Here is a 22,683-nt window from a genome sequence, read left to right on the forward strand (position 1 = left end):
CACAATTTAACGTTGGATTTGTGGTTGAGTTTTGCATTGCTGATCACTTTTCAAGAATTACAAGATTAGTTACGAACTTAAATACGAGCTTAATTGTTTCTCTAATCATAGTTTTGTTGTGTCTAGTTCATACAGCATAGACACAATGAGGTAGCTAGGTGCACGCTAAACTAACGCAGACGGGCTTGAAGTTCTGGAACATGAGACTTATTAATGAATAAGAAGAAAAGTACGTAGCGTTTTAATACTTATCTTTAATTCTCTTGTTGGAATACATCTCTCTTGAATATTAGTACGCTATAAGCACTGATACAAATGGCGCCTTGCTAGGTCGTAGCTATGGACTAAGCAGAAGGCTATTCTATCTGTCTCTCGGCAAATGAGAGGAAAGCTTCGTACGTCTGGTCGCAAGCTATGTCTTCCGTACAACTGGCGAGGTCTATTCCGTCTTGTGACCTGCCATGTGGTGGCGCTAGGTTTGCGATTACACAGTGGCGACACGCGGGTCCGACATGTACTACAGGACCGCGGCCGATTTAAGTTACCACCTAGCAAGTTTGGTGTCTAGCGGTGACACCACAAGTTTAACTTCACATTACCAACCAGACAAAATACCAGTAAATATAACTATACTCTACCATACGACAAAGACTAATTTGCCACTTTCAATGTGGTGCACGTGAAATGATTACATATACAGACCAATAACACAAGGGGTTCTGACGTACCAACTATCGACCCTTGCTGAAACACACATATTAGTAAGTGGTGTAGCTTCAACAGGTGGCAATGCAGGCGCTGACTCTGGCATTCAGTCTATCGTCCAGATGTTGGATACTGTCCTCGGATATGTTGTTGTGTTGTTGTTGTGGTCTTCAGTCCTAAGACTGGTTTGATGCAGCTCTCCATGCTACTCTATCCTGTGCAAGCTTCTTCATCTCCCAGTATCTACTGCAACCTACATCCTTCTGAATCTGCTTAGTGTATTCATCTCTTGGTCTCCCTCTACGATTTTTACCCTCCACGCTGCCCTCCAATGCTAAATTTGTAATCCCTTGATGCCTCAAAACATGTCCTACCAACCGATCCCGTCTTCTAGTCAAGTTGTGCCAGAAACTTCTCTTCTCCCCAATCCTATTCAATACCTCCTCATTAGTTACGTGATCTACCCACCTTATCTTCAGCATTCTTCTGTAGCACCACATTTCGAAAGCTTCTATTCTCTTCTTGTCCACACTAGTTATCGTCCATGTTTCACTGCCATACATGGCTACACTCCATACAAATACTTTCAGAAAAAACTTCCTGACACTTAATGTTATGCCTTGCGTATTCCATCTGTTCTGTAGAGTTGTTGGTTGACAAGTCTCTCGAGGCTCTTCTCGTCCTACCACATCACACACGTGCTCGACTGGAAACAAGTCTGGAGATTGTGTTGGCCAGGGAAGTCACTGCACGCCTTGCGGAGCACGATGAGTTCCACGGACAGTGTGTGGGCGAGCATTATCTTGTTGGATCAACACATCATCTTCCAGTTGAACTAACGGCAAAAGAACGGGTCTGCCAAGATTCTGCACTTACCGATCGCTGGTTAGCGTCCCCTCCAGAAACACCAATGGTGAATGAGAGTTGTAGCTTATCGCACCCCAGACCATAAAGCCTGGGATAGGCCACTGTGTCTTGGACGAATGCACTCTATGAGACAGCGCTCACCAGGTAGTCGTGCCCACAAACGACCGTCACTTACGTGCAGGTAGGATCTGCTTTCATCGCTGAAGACCGTGGTGCGCCATTCCACCTTCCGAGTGATCTGATTCCACCAGTCCAGCAGCGCACGTCCAAGTTGTGGCGTGGGTGGAAGACAGGCTATTAGGGGGCGTGCTGATAGTCCAACTGCTGATAACCGGTTCACAAGAAAAAGGGAACGAAGTGGATAGAAGAAAGGAAATTCTCGGAGATAGTTAAATGGGAAATTTAAAAACTGAATCGGCAGAACAGTTCTCAGGCTAAGACAAAACCATTTTCTGGAAACCGGTCATTGCGCTTACTAACATCGACGGAGCATACTGGCACACGTTTTCATATTCGGACAGAATTTGAAAGCTATTTACTGTTAGGCGACGGCTTATACAGGGTGTTAAAAAGTATTGCATACTTTCGGAGGTCGTACTACGGAACAAAACAAGAAAAAAGTGTCCAGTAAACATGGGCTCAAAAACGCATGCCTTAAGAAATATTAGTACTTCATCATCTTCACTACTGCGAATCACATGTCTTGTGTTTCAAGCTCTTTGCTTTCCGTATTCTGAAAGGTGTTAGTGTGAACTGAAACAGGAAAAATGTCCAATAAACATGGGCTCCAAACACGTACCTTAAGAGCTTTGAGAACTTATTTTTCCAGTAGGAAAAATATATTTCACAGTAGTGAAGATGAACGAGCACTCACAGCTCTTAAGATATGCGTTTTAGAGCCCAATTTTACACGATTTTTTTGTTTTGTTTTTGTCCATACTAACACCTCTTAAAATACACAATACTTTTTTAACACTCTGTGTATGGTAGATCAATGTAAGTGCTTTTCCTCTACATGACAACGGAAATAAGAAGTGTTACCACATAAACACCTTTACCGAACGCTATCATACTCGTACTTAATATTTTCATACATTTACGAATGCTGATTGATATTTCGTCTCAACGTGAACTTATTTTCAGTACAGGAAAAAGACCACTTCTATACGTGAGGAATGGTGTCATTACGTAACAGATATTAGGAGTGTCTAACAGTATTGTATCTTCGCAAAAATTGACATAGTGTCTTTGTAGGTAAAATCTTCAGTTACTGGTTTTAAAACATATTTATTAACTGTATTCATGGCATTAATTTTTTAAAACTGACGTCTTCATTTCAATACGAACCATCCCCAGATCTATCTGTAACTAATCAGCAAATAGTCAACGAAAACGGAAAGTTGTATGATACCATGCCATAATCATACATCAGATTCAGGGAACGTAGCTGACGTGTAACAAGAGCACTACGTCCAACGAACACCAAAATTTACATGCTACTTCACGCAATAAAATAATAGTTTGGTAGAATCGAGGTTATTAATATGCTCCATGAGGCTAGTGGCAACAGGTGGCATCCGGTATATCTGTCACTTTTGAACAAAACAAGTACAGCCACTCTGAATTAATAATAATTACGGTTTGTCACGAATGTGCAATGCGATAGGTGCGATAAAGTGTGCAGAAGCGGGCCTGTCATCGGTGGAAGGGCCCTTCTGCGTGTCCTCTGCCCACAGCGGCGGTCAGCAAACAAATCGTCGGCTCGCCGCACAACACGAGACCAGTATCCCCATGATGCAACAGTGCGCGACGAAAACAGACCTACAGCAATGCTGTGGATATCGGTGTCGCTGTCTTTTAAATTACTGAAATTTTATCATATATTTATAACGTTTTTTAACACTGACGGACAGCAGGTTTTAATGAAGTATCCCCAAAGATGGTAGGTACAAAGGGTAGCTATACTGTGCAACAGAATTAAAGGATCTCATTTTTGGTACCCCATAACTGCCTCCTATTGCGATGCACAAGTTTGAAATTTGGCTCAGATGTGCCCTCAGCCTTCCTCTGCAATGACGCAAAAGCGTGGAGTCCTATGACGTCACCCTCAGTTTCGGAGACGCTCCACACATGCGAAGAAAAGGCAACAGCTCATTAGTTCATGTGATCTGTAATGTCGGTTAATGATATCACATTGCCTGAAGGCAGGCGAGCCGCACCCAAGGGTTCTCTAGTGGGTTACCTAACACTCAGGCGGTAGAGCAGCCGCGAGGCTGAAATGGTATCGAAATTTCTGACATACATTTTTAACGTGCTGAACAAAGGTGTGGGTTTAACACAGAGCGTGGTACCTGTACACGGCAGGAAACGTTGCTATCGCACTTCACTCTAAAGATGTGCAATCACATTCAGTGGGGACGCAGACCCTCAGTGTTCTTAGAGAACGGTTGAAACGTCCGAGGGTGTCGGCAGATTCAAAGATTGTCAAGAACGTCTTCTTGTTGCTCATCGCACTGCGAACTATCGTTTTCGACCGCGAAATGTGTGGAAATTAACACCCCAGGGAAAGGGGCGGCTTCATTGCCACCCCCTGCTGTTTTTCGTGTCGATTATGAGCAGCGGACTGTCAAAAAGCTTTTCCTCGCCCCCCCCCCCCATAAGGAAACCACGTGACTTCAGCGCTGGGGGTCGTGATTCTGACCACCACAGAGGCGTTCAAAGAAGGGGTCAAATGTAGGTAGAGGGGTAACGACGATCTTGCCAACGTGTAACGAATTCGTCCACGGTGGCACTGACCAGCACGTCGGTAAAATTTGGTGCCAATGTAACATCATTACCACAGCTTGCAGCTCACATGAACTTCTGAGCTGTGGCCTTTTTTTCGCATGCGTCGACGCCTTGCTGTCTGAAGCGTCGCCGATCCCGAAGGTGAAATCGCAGGATGCCACGCTTTTGCACCATTGCAGCGGAAGGCTGTAGGCATCTTTGAGCTAAATTTCTAACTTATGCGTCACAATGGGAGTCAGTTAGGGGACTTTGAAGAAGTGACACTTCAATTTAGTTGCTCAATCTATTATTAATTCAGTGTGGGTGTAGCTACTACATGTTTTATTTAAACGTGAGTAATGTACCAGGCCCCACCTGTTAGAATAGTCTTACGAGTTATTTGAATAACGTGGGTTCTACCACACCATTACACTGAGGTGACAAAAAATGGTTCAAATGGCTCTGAGCACTATCGGGCTCAACTTCTGAGGCGATCAGTCCTCTAGAACTTAGAACTATTTAAACCTAACTAACCTAAGGACAGCGCACACAACCATGACCGAGGCAGGATTCGTACCTGCGACCGTAGCGGTCGCGCGGTTCCAGACTGTAGCGCCTAAAACCGCTCGGCCACTCCGGCCGGCGAGGTGCCAAAATCGGGGAATACCTCCAAATATCATGTCTGATGTCCGTTTTGTTAGGCGTGGTGCAGCAACTAGAAATGGCAAGGACTCAACAAGTCGTTGGCAGTTCCCTGATGAAAGATGAAGCACGCTGCCTCTGTAGCCGTCCATAATTGGGAAAGCGTCGCCGGTGCACGAATGGATCTCTCGATGATGTCCCATAAATGTTCAATGTGTGGCCAAACCATCCCCTCGAACTGTTCAGAATGTTCTTAAAACCAATCGCCAAAGATTGTGGCCCTGTGACATGCCACATTGTCATTGATAAAAATTGAAACATCCCCTTAGAAAAATTAATGAATAACTGTGCTGATAAACCTCTTACGTTATTTCAAACAGCTGACTCTCTTTACTTATTCTAATCAACACTAAACTGACACACAGTATTTTTAGCGCAACGAATCTGACTTTCAATAATCCCTACAAAAGAATGGCCCTGACTCGCAATAACCTATACCTTTCATGAATCCCTTACCTCACAAAAATCTTCGTTACTCGAACTACTGCAATACAGCGAGCGCCAATACTGCCAGCTAAATAAAAGATTCTGACTACTGAAGGCACTAACTACTGATAGGCATAGTTAGCAAATGAAAGATTTTGATAGAGAACAAACAACGTATTTACTTTAATAATGTTCAAAAGTCATAATCTATATATCACTCCATGATATCCAATATTACAAATTTACTCTTTCTGATGGACACACGTGCAGATCGTCTGCTCTCAAAATTCTGCCATCTCTCTCTCCACATCCACTACTGCTGGCGGCTCACCTCCAACTGCCCAACGCTACGCGCTGTTCCCGTCCAGCTGCCCAACACTACAGTAGTGAATATACGAACAATGCCAACCAGCCACAGACATGATTTCCGTACAGAGCGCTACGTGGCGTTACCAACATAAAAACCTAAACAGCCTACTTACAAAATTCCATCGTTGTTTGGGAATATGAAGTCCATGAATAGCTGAAAATTGTCACCGAGTGACCGAACATAACCACTTCCAGTCAACGATCGATTAAGCTGGACCACAGGAGACATTGCCAACGGCCTTGCCGCAGTTATACCACCGGTTCCCGTCAGGTCACCGGAGTTAAGTGCTGTGGGATTGGGTTAGCACTTGGATGGGTGACCATCCGGTCTGCTGAGCGCTGTTGGCAAGCGGGGTGGACTCCGCCCTAGTGACGCAACCTGAGGAGCTACTTCATTGAGAAGTAGTGGCTCCGGTCTCGTAAACTGACATACAGCCGGGAGAGCAGTGTGCTGACCACATGCCCCTCCATATCCGCATCCAGTGACGCCTATGTGCTGAGGATGACACGGCGGTCAGTCGGTACCGTTGGGCCTTCATGGCCTGTTCGGGAGGAGTTCGAGAGGACACATTCCATTGCATGTAAAACAATCCACACCATTTTGCAGCCACCATCAGCTTGCACAGTGCCTTGTCGACAATTCGAATCCACAGCTTCATGGAGTCTGTGACGCCCTAGAACCGTTCCATCAGCTCTTTCCAACTGAAATCTGGACTCATCTCACCATCCCATGGCTTTCCAGTAGTCTAGGGTCGAACCGATATGATCACGAGTCCAGAAGAGGCGCTGCAGGGGACATCGTGCTGCTAACAAAGGCACTATCGTCGGTCGTCTGTTGCTGTAGACAATTAAAGCCAAATTTGCTGACTGCCCTAACAGATACGTCTGTCGTACGGCCCACATTCATTTCGGTGATTGTGTCAAGCAGTGTTGCTTGTCTGTTAGCACTTACAACTCTCGGCCGTTAAGGGAAGGCCGTCGGATATTGCGTTGTCAGTGGTCAGAGATAATGCCTGAAATTTGGTATCCTCGGCACATCCTTGACACTGTGTTTCTCGGAATATTGAATTCCCTAACGATTTACGAAGTGGAATGTCCCATACGTCTAGATCCAACTACCACTGCGCGTCTAACGTCTATAATTCTCGTGGTGCGGCGATAAGCACCTGGGAAACCTTAACACATGAATCGACCGAGTAAAAATGACAGCTTCACCAGTGTGTTGCCCTTTTTTACCTTGTTTACACGATACTACCTGCATCCGTAATGTGCATATCGCTATCTAATGACTTTTGTCACCTCAGTGTGTTTTATTATGTGGTGTAGCACATAACTTTTCCTAAAAATTGGACCAGTTACTCTTGTAACCGATACACTTAGATACCTTCTGATGAATTTGGTGTTTGATTATGGCACGGTATGTTGACATTTTGTACGTTTGTAGAATTTTTTCGGATTAGTTACATCACTGTTGTCTACATAACTGAGGATGTTTCATATTAGAAAGTTAATGCAGTCAAGACGGATAATAAATCTGTTACTGCAACGTTTCAACTGGAGATGGGAAGACAGCACGCCGAGAGGACGTACACGTACAGGTTACTGCCATCTTTCGACGTCCAAGAAAGTTCAAATTATTGGCAGTATGGACGCGGGGATATCATTCGGATGGACTGTACAGACTGTTTGCTGTATCGCAATGCCTACAGAACGTGTTGTGAGGAGATGGATTCAGGAGAACAGAGCGGCAAAAGGAACAGACATGGGTACTTTCAGAACTATTACCACTACCAAAATGTCGTACGAGTGTTTGAGTGGTTCAGAGGAATAATAGGTGGACGCCAAAAGCTGAGATCCAGGAAGAGGTTACAGGCAGAACGTCATCATGAATCACCGGAAACAGACTAATGGAAGGTGGGTTGAGATCTCGTGCTGCCATTCTCCGTTTACAGCTGACACCACACCACAAACAATAGAGGCTTACATCATGTCAGAGTCAGCCAGGACCCTGGGTGGCGTTCTGTGGTGTTAAGGTGCTAGTTCCTCTTCTGGATGTCGCGGTTAGTTCGACACCAACGTGTCTGTAGATGAACCAGTGAATGCTTACAAGAAGCAGCAATTCTCGAGTCCCAAACAACTCCTGCAATCATGGCTTGGGGAGGGACGGGGGGGGGGGGGGGCTAATGAATATGACAACAGGACTGATGAAGTAATTCTTAAAGGGAGGAAGAATGCTCCCCCGGATGTGACTATAACGGTAAATCCTGTTTCCATATCCCACATGATTCAGGTACCAGATTGCATAAACTAGGCTGCTAATGAATGACGCAATCTCCAGTTCATATCACAGAGACTTGAGTGGTATACGGATCGTTAACGTGCCTTCCTAATTCCCTAATTAGTCACGCATAGAGAATGCCAGGGATGTGATGGGGAAACGCATACATTCATACCAGGCTCTATATGGGTATCTTCATGAACTAACGCAGAAATTCACCAAGGTGATAATGAAGGCTATTCACTTGCGTGCCACAGCAAATACAGGAGTTTATTGGTGACCGTGTAGGTGTGAACTATCCTCCTCCTGAGCAGTGATAGAAGACACATTTAAAGAAATATCTTTATTAGCAAGACGAAACTTCTGTAATGTCCTTGGATGAACTACATAAAGCAGAAATGTCTCTCCAGTGGCGCTATATCTGGTGTCCCTTCACGACGAATCCTAGAGTCGTGGTAGGCAGCGGCGTTAAGACCTGGGACGTTACTGGTCTAGCGTTGCTAGCATGTGATGGCTGACATGCTGCCGTTGAAGACCAGGACGCGTTGGGCCGGGTCTGCCAGTGTTGAGCGCTGAGACGAAACTGCTGGTACTGCCGACTAGCATCACTGAAAATGAACTGCTGATAGTGCTGATAAGAGGCGTAGGGTGGGACTGACTTTGTAAGGTCTGGTGATGGCCTAAATAGTCGGGAGCAGGTGGATTCCGCGTGGCACTGCGAGCGCACTTAATCTGGCGTCGCAAAATAGTGCCCTGACGACAGCGCTCTCTGCTGAGACAGGGACGCTGCCTATCAGCGAGGTTGGGGCCCCCCAGACACTGTGGAGTTGACTTGCAACTCTGTAGTAAACAACCCAGGCCATACAAAGATAGTACTCTGTTTTGATGAGAGCTGTTTACGCACGTGTTCCTGGCGGGGCGGCTGCCCGCACGGCCTGCCCGATGTGCAGACGAATCGCCCACCATCAGATACAACAGAGTCAAACCTCATACCGGTCATGTACATCAGTTCCGAATGGAATAGAAGTTTAATTATTTAACACGCATTATTTGAGGAAAATCTCCATAAAGTCTGATTAATATCGGATACGTACTTCATGGTGCAACTGTAACAATTTTCCATTCCTGTCAGTTCAGTATCATTTGCCAAGCGCCCGTAACTCACTGTCATCCATCGAATAGTTGAGGACAGTATGTTTTTGGACATGACTGTCTGTATTGGCTGTGGTACGTTTTTAGGGAAAGGTCCAGTCATTTCACTTTCAAGAGTGGTTGCATGGACATGATATTCTAGGTGGCTGTTTAAACTATTATGCTGACGTATGAGGTGGCGATTTCTTCCTAGACCAGCTCAAGTTTCGACAAGACATGGCTCGTCTCTGTAGGCAACAATCACCATACATTTACAAAGAGTGATGAGCTCGATCTCCAAAGCTGAATTCCATCGAGTATATAAGGAATTCTCTGGCCAGGCATGTAACACTTTGCAGCTGTCCAAAGGTATTTTTCGAAATGACCGTAGTTTCTTTTTAATTGTGGCATTTGAACCCTATCGATTTACATAAAAACATCATTTACAGAACCTCGTACCGCTATACAGAGTGTCCCAGATAGAATGGTCTATATTGAGAGATGTACAGCAACGAAAACGTCTGGAAAACTTGGACTTTCAAATAAATACGTTAAGAGCTATGAACACTTCATCTTCGATGCTGTGAATCAAGCATTTTCTACTGCAGGCTCTTTGCTTTCATTATTTTTAGAGGTGCTGTTATCGACAGAAACAACAAAACAATCCAGTTAACATGTACTCTTAAAGTGCATATCTCAAGAGCTATGTGCACTTTTTCTTGTTTGGTACCGTGAAACCCATCCCTTGTGCTGAACAAGTGCTGGTAGATCTTAAGGTACTCATTTTAGAGGCCGTGTTTACTCGACGTTATTTTCTTGTTTTGATCCGCACTACCTCCTTCGAAAACATGGAAAGCATAGAGCTGGTGGCAGAAGAGACTTCTTTCAGAGTATCTAAGATTTATTTTTTTAATCGTATGACTAGGGTCCCCTGCCGGGCACGCCGTTCGCCGGGTGCCGGTATTTCAATTTGACTCCACTTCGGTGACCAGCAGTCGATGAGGATGATAGGATGATGATTACGACAGCACAACACCCAGTCCATGGACGGAGAAAATTCTCCGACCCAGCCGGGAATCAAACCCGGGCCCAGGGAACTGACAATCCGTCACGCTGACCATTCAGCTACCGGGGGCGGACAGTATCTATGTTGAAGAAGTGTCATAGCTGTTTAGATACACATTTTAGAGCCCATTTGTAACAGACTTCTTGGCTTCGAATGATCTTTCCAGTAATATCGCTGAATATTGCCCATTCCTCCTAGTAATTTGCTTTTTTATGTACTCAGAATAAACTTGTTATAAATTCTTTGCGGTACAGTTCCTTTTTTTTAATATTCAATTTTTTCCACGTCGTATATCCTTCAACCTGGCTACATTGCACTACATTGAGTACGTAATTTTCTCTTCTTTCCATTTCACTTCATTAACCATGACTGTATCTAGACTGACACTTTTTGCAGTTATAGGCCCCATGTCCTGTTGATACACATTGTATGTATTGTATTGTATTGTATTGTATGTTAACCGGGGACCTGGAAACGACGGAGAGGCTCCGTCCCCGCCGCAGCAGCAGTGGTCCACAATCCCACGACGACTACCGCAGTCCACTTCACCCCTTCGCCGCCCCACACCGAACCCAGGGATATTGTGCGGATCGGCTCCCGGAGGATCCCCCAGGGAACGTCTCACACCAGACGAGTGCAACTCCTATGTTTGCGTGGTAGAGTAATGGTGGTGTACGCGTACGTGGAGAACTTGTTTGCGCAGCAATCGCCGACATAGTGTAAGTGAGGTGGAATAGGGGGAAGAAGCCCGCATTCGCCGAGGCAGATGGAAAACCGCCTAAAAACCATGCACAGGCTGGCCAGTTCACCGGACCTCGACACAAATTCGCCGGGCGGATTCGTGCCGGGGAGGAGGCGCTCCTTCCTTGGCGTTAAACCGCACGGCCAACCGGGCGGGCATGTTGATACACATTATGTGTCTTTAATGCAGTGGTTTCTATTGCCTTCGGCATCCTCATGCCGTTGATCATTCCGGATTTTGTTATTTTTACAATGTTTTCTTTGACTTTCGTAAAAAAGTGTGGAATAGAATAGTTTCTTAGAATAGTTACTTGTTCCACAGAACTGATGTTCCGGCCAGGATTTACGCAGATTCCCGTTTCCTCCAATTATAGGACCACTCCACTTTTCCGTTTCTTCCAGGGACTTTATCGGTCCCCAGCTAGGAACTCCCACAGTTGAGAGGATCGGTCAGCATCTGGAGGGGTGCGGACGTGGTGAAGGTGGGCGATGACGAGGGGCGGAGGCTACGGAAGTCTGGAGCCGTGGCGGCCGGCGCGCCCACCCCCGCCGCGCCCCGCCCCGCCGGTAAACCCAATCGGCACCGCGGCGCCGCTGCTCGCTCCGCCGGCCAGCGGGGGAGCCGCGATTTATGGTGATGGAATCTCCGAGAAAATTAAACTCTTTGGCAGCGGAGGGCGCGGCGTCCATCTGTCTGCCTGTCTTCGCTCGCTCGGCCGCCGAATCCATCTCGGCGGCGGCTCGGCCGGCGCCGCGGAGGGCGCAGAAGGCGAGGGAAACGCTTGAAGGCCTGGACGGGGAGCCGAGAGGTCGTCGCGCAATTAGGAGGTGGGCGGCCGCCATTGTGCGGTCCCGGGGCGCGCTGCACCGCGCGCTCATCCGCGCTCCCTTACTCTGCAAAGAGACTGCGGCGAGACCTTCAGAAACGAAAGCCTTTAGGGTAACAAAGAACAGTGGGGCCAACGACAGCGTTCCGCCACTGATTCTGAGTGACTGCATCTACTACATCTACATACATACACCGCAATCCACCATACGGTGCGTGGCTGAGGGTACCTTGTACCACAACTAGCATCTTCTCTCCCTGTTCTACTCCCAAACAGATCGAGGGAAAAATGACTGCCTATATGCCTCTGTACGAGCCCTAATCTCTCTTGCCTTATCCTTGTGGTCTTTCCGCGAAATATAAGTTGGCGGCAGTAAAATTGTACTGCAGTCAGACTCAAATGCTGGTTCTCTAAATTTCCTCAGTAGCGATTCACGAAAAGAACGCCTCCTTTCCTCTAGAGACTCCCACCCGAGTTCCTGAAGCATTTTCGTAATATTCGCGTGATGATCAAACCTACCAGTAACAAATCTAGCAGCCCGCATCTGAATTGCTTCTATGTCCTCCCTCAATCCGACCTGATAGGGATCCCAAACGCTCGAGCAGTACTCAAGAATAGGTCGTATTAGTGTTTTTTAAGCGGTCTCCTTTACAAATGAACCACATCTTCCCAAAATTCTACCAATGAACCGAAGACGACTATCCGCCTTCCCCACAAGTGCCATTACATGCTTATCCGACTTCATATCGCTCTGCAATGTTACGCCCAAATATTTAATCGGCGTGACTGTGTCAAGCGCTACACTACTAATGGAGTATTCAAACATTACGGAATTCTTTTTCCTATTCATCTGCATTCATTTACATTTATCTATATTTAGAGTTACCTGCCATTCATTACACCAATCACAAATCCTGTCCAAGTTACCTTGTATCCTCCCACAGTCACTCAACGATGACACCTTCCCGTACACCACAGCATCATCATCAAACAGCCGCACATTGGTATCCACCCTATCCAAAAGATCATTTATATAGATAGAAATGGTTCAAATGGCTCTGAGCACTATGGGACTCAACTTCTGAGGTCATTAGTCCTCTAGAACTTAGAACTAGTTTAACCTAACTAACCTAAGGACATCACACACATCCATGCCCGAAGCAGGATTCGAACCTGCGATCGTAGCGGTCTCGCGGTTCCAGACTGCAGCGCCTAGAACCGCACGGCCACTTCGGCCGGCTATATAGATTGAAAACAACAGCGGACCTACCACACTTCCCTGGGACACTCCAGATCATACCCTCACCTCCGATGAACACTCACCATCGAGGACAACGTACTGGGTTCTATTACTTAAGAAGTCTTCGAGCCACTCACATATTTGGGAACCAATCCCATATGCTCGTACCTTAGTTAGGAGTCTGCGGTGGGGCACCGAGTCAAACGCTTTCTGGAAGTCAAGGAATACGGCATCCCTCTGATACCCTTCATCCATGGTTCGCAGGTTATCATGTGAAAAAAGGGCGAGTTGCGTTTCGCTGGAGCGATGCTTTCTAAAGCCGTGCTGATGCATGGACAGAAAATTCTCTGCGTCAAGGAAATTCATTATATTCGAACTGAGAATATGTTCGAGAATCATGCAACAAACCGATGTTAAGGATATTGGTCTGTAATTTTGAGGATCCGTCCTTCTACCCTTCTTATATACAGGCGTCACCTGCGCTTCTTTCCAGTCGCTCGGGACTTTACGTTGGGCAAGAGAATCGCGATAAATGCAAGCTAAGTAAGGAGCCAATGCAGTAGAGTACTCTCTGTAAAACCGAATTGTAATCGCATCAGGACCTGGTGATTTATTTACTTTAAACCCATTCAGCTGCTGCGCAACCCCAGGGATGTCTATCACTATGTCCTCCATGCGGGAATCTGTGAAAGACTCAAACGGCGGTATGTTTGTACGGTCCTCCTGCGTGAAAGATTTCTCAAATGCTAAATTTAAAATTTCAGCTTGCGTTTTGCTGTCTTCCGTTGCTAGGCCAGACTCATCAGTGAGTGACTGGATAGAAGCCTTCGACCCGCTTACCGATTTTACGTAAGACTAGAATTTCCCTGGGTTTTCAGCAAGATCTTTTGCTAAGGTATGACGGTGGTAGTGGTTGAATGCTTCACGCATCGCTCTTTTTACAGCAGCACGAATCTCTACTAACTTTTGTCTGTCCTCATTCTCCCGATCTTTCTTGTACCGCGAGTGCAACTGCCTTTGCTGCTGAGCATTCTCCGAATTGCGCTGTTAAACCACGGTGCGGTGCGGTGCGGTGCGGTGGTTTGATGCAGTTCTCTATGCTACCTTATCCTGTGCAAGCTTCTACATCACCCAGTACTTACTGCAACCTACATCCTTTGAATCTGCTAAGTGTATTCATCTCTTGATTTCCCTCTACGATTCTTAGCCTACACGCTGCCGTCCAATACTAAATTGGTGATCCCTCGATGTCTCAGAACGTATCCTACCAACCGATCCCTTCTTCTAGTCAAGTTGTGCCACAAGCTCCTCTTCTCCCCAATTCTGTTCAATACCTACTCATTAGTTATGTGATCAACCCATCTAATCTTCAGCATTCTTCTGTAGCACCACATTTCGAAAGCTTCTATTCTCTTCTTGTCTAAACGATTTATCGTCCTTGTTTGACTTCCATACATGGCTACACTCCATACAAATACTTTCAGAAACGACTTCCTGACACTTAAATCTATACTCGATGTAAACAAATTTCTCTTCTTCAGAAACGCTTTCCTTGCCATTGCCAGTCTACATTTTATATCCTCTCTACTTCGACCATCATCAGTTATTTTGCTCCCCAAGTAGCAAAACTCCTTTACTACTTTAAGTGTCTCATTACCTAATCTGATTCCCTCAGCATCACTCGGCTTAATTCGACTACATTCCATTAACCTCGTTTTGCTTTTGTTGATGTTCATCTGATATCATCCTTTCAAGACACTGTCCATTCCGTTCAACTGCTCTTCCAAGTCCTTTGCTGTCCCTGACAGAATAACAATGTCATCGGCGAACCTTAAAGTTTTTATTTCTTCTCCATGGATTTTAAAACCTTCTCCGAACTTTTCTTTTGTTTCCCTTACTGCTTGCTCAATATTCAGACTGAATAATATCGGGGAGAGGCTAAAACCCTGTCTCACTCATTTCCCAACCACTGCTTCCCTTTCATGCCCCTCGACTCTTATAACTGTCATCTGGTTTCTGTACAAATTGTAAATAGCCTTTCGCTCCCCGTTTTTTACCCCTGCCACCTTTAGAATTTGAAAGAGAGTATTCCAGTCAACATTGTCAAAAGCTTTCTCTAAGTCTACAAATGCTAGAAACGTAGGTTTGCCTTTCCTTAATCTTTCTTCTAAGATATGTCGTAAGGTCAGTATTGCCTCCCGTGTTCCAGTATGTCTACGGAATCCAAACTGATCTTCCCCGAGGTCGGCTTCTACAAGTTTTTCCATTCGTCTGTAAAGAATTTGTGTTACTATTTTGCAGCTGTGACATATTAAACTGATAGTTCGGTAATTTTCACATCTGTCAAAACCTGCTTTCTTTGGGATTGGAATTACTATATTCTTCTTGAAGTCTGAGGGTATTTCGCCTGTCTCATACATCTTGCTCACCAGATGGTAGAGTTTTGTCAGGACTGGCTCTCCCAAGGCCGTCAGTAGTTCTAAAGGAATGATGTCTACTCCCGGGGCCTTGTTTCGACTCAGGCCTTTCAGTGCTCTTTCAAACTCTTCACGCAGTATCGTATCGCCCATTTCATCTTTATCTATATTCTCTTCCATTTCCATAATATTGTGTCAAGTACATCGCCCTTGTATAGATCCTCTATATACTCCGTCCACCTTTCTGCTTTCCCTTCTTTGCTTAGAACTGGGTTTCCATCTGAGCTCTTGATATTCATACAAGTGGTTCTCTTATCTCCAAAGGTCTCGTTAATTTTCCTGTAGGCGGTATCTATACTACCCCTAGAGAGATAAGCCTCTACATCCTTACATTTGTCCTCTAGCCATCCCTGCTTAGCCATTTTGCACTTCCTGTCGATCCCAATTTTGAGACTTTTGTGTTCCTTTTTGCCTGCTTCATTTATTGCATATTTGTGTTTTCGCCTTTCATCACTTAAATATCATATTGAAACGTCCCCTTAGAAAAATCATACATGACTGTGTTAAAATTGACACACAAAATTTTTAGCGCAACGGAATCTGACTTTCAATAATCCCTACTAAAGAATGGCCCTGTCTAACATTAACCTATACCTTTCACAAATCACTTACCTCACAAAAATCTTCGTTACTCAAGCTACTGCAATACAACGAGCGCCACTAATGCCAGCTAAATAAAAGATTCAAACTACTGAAGGCACTAACTACTGATAGGCATAGTTAGCAAATGAAAGATTTTGATAGAGAACAAACAATGTATTTACCTTAATAGTGTTCAAAAGTCATAATATATATATCAGTTCATGATATCCAATCTTACAAATTTACTATCTCTGTTGGACACACGTCCAGATCGTCCGCTCTCAAAATTCGCCATCTCTCTCCCCACATCCACCACTGCTGGCGGCTCACCTCCAACTGCGCAACGCTACGCGCTGTTCACATGCAGCTGCCCAACAGTACAATGGCAGACAACAATGCAAACCAGCCACAGACTGCACACAGCACAGCCAGTGATTTTCATACAGCGCGCTATGTGGCGTTGCCAATAAGAAAACCTAAACAGTCTACTTACATAGCTCCCATGGTCCCCACAAAAAATTTTACAAATTGTTTTGGGCAGTGACCAACACAGATTTGAAAAAAAAATTCATAATTACAATAACAAAAGTATCAAATGCACACACTTATTGATACAATGTTGGCCAGAAGCTAAAATTTTCTCACAGTCCATAAAGACAGTCACAGTAAAGTAGCAGTGTTTTTTTTTCAAAGTCTGAGCAGTAAAAGAAAATGCACACCGAAGTAGTGGATTTACATGCAGTCTTGTAGAAGTAGTGTTGACCTTCCAATGGAAAGACAGTGCTGACTCTTGAAATGTAGTAGCCGGCCGCTGGTGGCCGAGCGGTTCTGGCGCTACAGTCTGGAACCGCGCGACCGCTACGGTCGCAGGTTCGAATCCTGCCTCGGGCATGGATGTGTGTGTTGTCCTTAGGTTAGTTAGGTTTAATTAGTTCTAAGTTCTAGGGGACTTATGACCTCAGCAGTTGAGTCCCATAGTGCTCAGAGCCATTTGAACCATTTTTCTTGAAATGTAGACAGGTAATGGGTCACAACAGAGCAAACCCACCACAGAGTCAGTCGAAGTTTTGAAGAATATTGGTAGGTAGGTCATCACAGAGTAGACCCACTGTAGTCCTGGTAGAGACTACAGTACTGGTGGGCCACCATAGGTGCAGACCCAGTGCAGTGTTTGTAGAAATAAAGGTATTCGTGGGCCATCAAAGATGCAGACCCACTGTAGTCCTTGTACAGACGGCCAGCAGCCATCTGTTGCGACTGTGCAGCTGCACAATCAGCATCGAAGAGTCTTGCGGAGAATATAGCAAGTCCATAAACCACCACTTGTGCACGCACAAAGTCCTTGGAATTGTCCTTAGAAGTCTTGCAGACAATATAGCAAGTCCATAAACCACCACTTGTGCACTCACAAAATTTTTTGGAATTGTCCTTAGAACCAGCAATGCTGTTAATCAGTCCCTTGCTGAATTATTAACACACATCCAAACACTAACAGTCCTCTTTTTTTTACATATTGTGCATATACTATGACCAACAGAAATATGTGCAGTGAAATGAATGCTTACAAGTTACTTAATATGATGAACTGGTGTCAATTTCAATTTTATAACATGAGAATACAATAACAAAGGTACAAAATACATCATTAAAGAACATAACAATACAGATAACATTTGTAGTAATACAGGCTTTACAAAAGAATAGAAATAAACATATACATCAGTGTTACAGGAATTATGACATAAGTAAATATATAAAATAATGAGAATAGTTTTCGAAACATTAATTTCACACTTGAGCACTGAAACAGAACAGAATTAATAATGTCTAAACATCTTTACAAAGCAAATGACATATTATTTGAGGATAACAGTATTCCTCATAATAGTAAATGTAGCTCAGTACTAGAAAAATTCTACATCATAAACCTTATTAGCTAAACACATAAAGACAGGAAAAACACAAATACACAAGGGTACACAAACACATAGCAGAATGACACAGGAGGAAAGGACAGGGTTTGTTTTCAGTGTAACATTTGGTACTGCAGTCCAACCCAAAACCTCATTCCATAAATCTTTCCTCTTATTTCAACATTTGCTTCCACCAAAAAAATCCTATCCAAGCATGCTTTCTGTATTTATATGTTCACATATTTCTTACCTCATTATTTATTTTCCGTCATCTTACCTCATCATTTATTTCCAAGAAAATCCTATCTAAACCTGTTGTCTCTAAACCCTACTTTTTTGTTCATATCCTCTTTCAAAATACTTTTTTGGTCAAACCATTTTCTTATAGCATCTCAATGCATTTCTTCCAGTTCATCACAACTCGTTGTCTTATGTAGCCTACCGCATCTTAAGCTAACTTAAATCTACTGAGCTCAGATGCTAAACTAAGAGACGAGGCAATGCAGCAGCACAAAACAATTAACACAAACAGCAATGACAAAAAATGCAAACACGCAAAAGAAGCAGCAATATAGGAATTAGCAAAGGAAATGCAACATTACAAGTAATATGAAGCAATGAGCAGCAACAACAAAAATAATTCAGTAGTAAAACTGGCTTAACAGGGTAATACAAAGTGAAATTTAGTAGCACTATGCCTGGCAAGCAGCAGCAGCAAATACAATAACTTATATCTAAACATGACAAAGCTCAAGCAGAAAAAATATTACACTAAAGACAACAATGCAGATAAGGTAAATGTATATTCACATCTTAATGTCTATGTAATGAAAGTGGTGCACCACAAAAACTTATTCTACAAAAAATTACCAAGTACATGAAAAGAAAATTACGTATGCAGTTCCTGTGAAGGGAAATGTCTTTTTGTGCTCCCTCATTTTTTTTGGAAGTATATCATAAAATTATTATTTACTGGATCTGTAGACAGAAAATATTTATATTAGTACATCTATTAAATTTTATTTTAACCAATGCTGCAGTGCAGCCAGAAACTAGATATTAAAGGAAATGAGCATATATATATATATATATATATATATATATATATATATATATATATATATATATATATATATATATATAAAGCAACATATGAAACGTCATTCACTAGGCAAATGGCGTCTCCAAAGGCAAAAAAAATCTGTCAACTAGAATGACAGTTGTTGTAAAATGTTTCTCATCATTTCATCAGGCATTTTAGTGAATATCATAAATTAAGAGCTCCACAGGGTAATCATATGTTTTCAAGTTTGAGCGTGTCGTAATTGCGATGCTTTCGACAATGAAATATCAATAGCGAGGATAATGGCCTCTTTTTTTTTCTCCACCTAATGGCTTTCTTTTGTCAGACGACTATCTCTCAACTGGTCGCCCAAAATGCATTGCATCAAGATCACTTACCTTTCTTACCGAAATATTTACGACACCAGTTTCTGCTACAGTGACAGTCTAATATAAAAATTTCACAGGTCGAGAATTTGCGTTACAAATGTGTAGAAACCAAATCCTATAAATATAACAGTGTCCAAAAAATTTTCGGTGGCATTGTGATACATTCACACATGTACACACATTTCATAATTCTTAAAGTATGATTCTTGGTTTCCAACATCCATTTCCACAAATCAGAGTCCCTAACCACTACTCATTATTCCTTACCTTATTACACATATACATATTCGTCGACACGTCAATCTTGCGTCGACACTTCAATATTTCATCATAATAAATACATAGCATAAGCAGACTCCTCATATAGCATCAGCTTATTTGTCATAAACATACCTCAACAGCATAATACACATTGTCATCGTAATAATATCATAAAAACTCAGCCAAATCTCAAAAACATCGTAGCTTTCTGCAATAATTTCAAAACCTAAAGAAAATTCTCTGCTCATTTCAATAGTGTCATCTACCTCAAACGTACTTCAAAAATAATGATCCCATACCACATATCATTCAAAGCTCTCATGATATCACAATGGTTCCGAAAAAATGTGAACAGTTCACACAGTACAGGCAAAATACAATTTCATAAGTGTGAAGTTATCCAACTGTGTAATTGCATAAACATATGTCACTGAGGTAGTAAAAAAAATGTTTGTCTCTCTCAGTTAAATGATCAGATAGCTGTGTAATTATGTGTTAGACAAATATGGTACCGATGTGTAAAGTTGTATATGCAAATACCATATTAGCTAGGGCTCATTGTGCTTGCCAAACACACGGTACACAAAGTAAGCGTGTACTCCCCTGAGGATTAATGTTATTATACCCTCAGGTGCTACAGATTACAGCAATGGAATAAAATGTATCAGGGAAAACCTTTGTATCATTGTAATTCAAAAACCTTGAAAATAAATGTTTTAAGTAAAAAATTAATCACTCAAATACTTGTCGTTTAGCGCTAAATGTGCGTCTTGCTATAAGATTATTCTGTGGAAGTGTCGTATTTATCGTCCTCCGAAAACTAAGTTCTGCAGACGTCAATGTACTCACCTCATGATAAACAAAAGTGAAATGCTATGCATATAGATATCGTAGATATTACGTACATTACCATGATCAAGAAAGTACTATACTGTAACGTATTGTTGTGCTACGAAAAAGGCTGTCACATTGTAGCTATACCACAAAAGTTACTACTGAAACATGTTTTACTTTCAAGAAGAATTCAGAAAAACGGATATACTGCAAAAGCAACAATGTAAATTGTGTCACACATTAGTAGCGTCGTGATATAAACGTGTAATAGTCAAAGCAACCAAATGCTAAGTCATCTTTAATCCCACAGAAAGTACTTCAAATAAAGAATGTACTTTCAAGTAAACCAAAATATTGCATTAAAATCTCATTAGCAGTACCTGTATATGTTCTAAGTATGTAAGCCTTATAGTCGTTACGTAATCGTGCACCTAACAAGCAAGAATGTAGACACACAATAGCACAGTGTCGTCTGTTCACTATAACAATGCATTCGTAATTACTGTCTAAATATGTTCCCTAGGTTCTAGACTGGATAGTTTATTTTAAAACATAGTTGCATGTTAACAGTTTCTAAGTGTGACAAGGCGTACTAGCAGCGTGAAGTGAAAAATTTTATGACAAAGACTAAGTTAAAAAGCCGATTATCTTTCAATAAACGGTATTACATGTGAAATGTGGCGTAAATCTTCAGTCTTCCTAGTACGCAGAGTTTCAACTTCAATGCAATTATCATGTGGTATATGTCGCATTCTGTTAGGTCCATTGTAAATCAGAAAGAATTTGTGACTCAAGTGTTTCTTCTTATGTGACAATGAATGAGCTTTAATGAGAACTTTCTGACCAATATATAATTTCTTTGCATTTGCTTTACCGTGTAGTTTTCTCCTTTTGTCTGCTGCAGAATTTATATTTTTAATAGCCAAATCAATTACACTGCTGGACACCGTAAATGCAACACCCTGAAGGAAGCATCCGAATCAAGTGAAATTTACACCATGAGCTTGCAGCGATGAGATATGCAACTGATTAGAATTTCAGCGCAGACTCACATCACGCGCGCCTGTGGCGCCACCTCATAGCGCCATTTAAGGCTTGGCGATTTCGACGAGTGCACGTTCGGCACGTGTGTTTACCTTGTGGTTGTTTCACAAGACGATCAGTTATGCCTCGTAGACAACATCGAACATCTTTTGATCAAGTATCCGAGTTCGACAGAGGAAGGATAGTGGCTTACCGAGATTGTGGATTATCACACAGAGAAATCGCTAGTCGTGTTGGACGAAACCAAACAACTGTAATGCGGATATGTGACCGTTGGATGCAGGAGGGTACGACGGACCGACGTGGTCGATCGCATTCACCTCGGTGCACCACTGCTCGTGCTGATAGGCAAATTGTGCGCATGGCAGTGACGGATCGCTCAGTGACATCCCGAACCGTAGCACAGCACATTGCGTCTGTAACGCATCATCCAGTGTCTGCGCGTACCATTCGACGCCGTTTACAGCAGAGTGGTCTGTCCGCAAGACGTCCATTGCTTCGTCTACCGTTGACGCAGAACCATAGACGTCTCCGTCGCCAATGGTGTGATGACAGACGGATGTGGACGGCAGAATGGAATGACGTTGTCTTTACTGACGAGGCACGCTTCTGTCTGCAGCACCACGATGGTCGGATTCGAGTGTGGAGACACCGTGGAGAGAGGATGCGGGACAGCTGCATTATGCACCGCCACACTGGTCTTGCACCGGGTATTATGGTATGGGGCGGTATTGGATATTAGTCTCGCACGCCTCTAGTACGCATTGCCGGTACTTTAAATAGCCGGCGCTACATATCCGAGGTGCTGGAGCCAGTTGTCCTTCCTTACCTTCAGGGCTCGGCCACAGCCATATTTCAACAGGATAATGCGCGACCACACGTGGCACGCATTGTCCAAAGGTTCTTCGTCAATAACCAGATTGAATTGCTTCCCTGGCCGGCTCGCTCTCCGGATCTTTCGCCGATAGAAAAACACGTGGTCCACGCTTGCTCAACGAGTGA

The sequence above is a fragment of the Schistocerca nitens genome, chromosome 6, assembly GCF_023898315.1.
Source record: "Schistocerca nitens isolate TAMUIC-IGC-003100 chromosome 6, iqSchNite1.1, whole genome shotgun sequence".
NCBI lineage: Eukaryota > Metazoa > Arthropoda > Insecta > Orthoptera > Acrididae > Schistocerca > Schistocerca nitens.